Source organism: Acyrthosiphon pisum, chromosome A1 (genome assembly GCF_005508785.2).
Source record: "Acyrthosiphon pisum isolate AL4f chromosome A1, pea_aphid_22Mar2018_4r6ur, whole genome shotgun sequence".
Taxonomy (NCBI): domain Eukaryota; kingdom Metazoa; phylum Arthropoda; class Insecta; order Hemiptera; family Aphididae; genus Acyrthosiphon; species Acyrthosiphon pisum.
The window spans coordinates 49,016,783-49,017,725 of NC_042494.1; the positions used below are offsets into that span (position 1 = coordinate 49,016,783).

Consider the following 943-nt stretch of genomic DNA (forward strand, 5'->3'; position numbering starts at 1 on the left):
AAGTTTTAATATATTTTATAACAGTATCGGGAATTTTATGAAACGTTATTATTATAACGCACATATTATTTTGATCAGGCAGTATGCATTTGAGTGATGGATGAAAACAATAGTTTTCATTATCATCGGATATATTTTATCAGCCTAATTGCCTCGTTGCACACAATTTACTGTATATAGAATAAACATTGATGATACCCAATATAAATATAAATCATATTGATAGGTATCCAATACTTATGTCTTGTTAGTCGTTTAGTATTAGTTTGAGTTGTTTGACGTTACAATATGGATCGTTTTACAAAATCTCTCAGTGAAAAAGGTAAACCGTTATTAGTTCTCGATGAGTTTAAGTTTCGAAAATCATTTATTTGTTCATATATATTTTTACTATTTTTATAATTACAATTTAATTTTGAATAATTGACGATCAAACTTGTGATCAGTGTACCTATTCGTTTATTTTTATTATATTTATAATTACAACTAACTAATAAGTTTTCCTTATCCTATATTATTTTATTGTTTAATTTGAAAAAAAAACTTATTTATTTATTAATATTATATTATGTAGGCATTTGATACTTGGCGTACTTACCAGAAAATATATTTTTAAATCAGCATGTTATTATTGACCAAATTTATTATTTTATTGTAGTTGCCCTGTTATATTTATGATTACATTTTCCATTCCTCATGGTGAACAAATTTATTATTCTGTATACTATAATTCACTTTGTGAAGCCAAATTGTATTATTCTAAATTGTAAGGCCATGCTCAAATTATTATTTAAAAAAATTATTATTATTCTTTAAACATGTGAAATACAACATCATGATTACCTTAAACTCAAAATCTTATTACTTTATGATTTAACCACCTATTATTTTATTTTAGTTTAGGCCTTAGGGTCAACACGTGACTTATAGGTCATGAGTTAAG

General features: G+C 24.6%; 1 protein-coding gene across 7 annotated transcripts in view; it reads left to right on the forward strand.

Moving 5' to 3' along the window:
- LOC100161432 (voltage-dependent calcium channel subunit alpha-2/delta-3) overlaps window positions 1-943 on the forward strand; it is a 30,107-nt gene that overhangs the window by 6,777 nt on the left and 22,387 nt on the right. Inside the window, exon 1 of one of the 7 annotated variants that reach the window (XM_029487210.1) lies at window positions 134-322. The exons of the other annotated variants lie outside the window; for them this stretch is intronic. The gene's annotated coding sequence lies outside the window, so the exon portion shown is untranslated. Of the gene's footprint in view, window positions 1-133; window positions 323-943 lie in introns of those variants that run through there. 7 annotated transcript variants of the gene reach the window in all.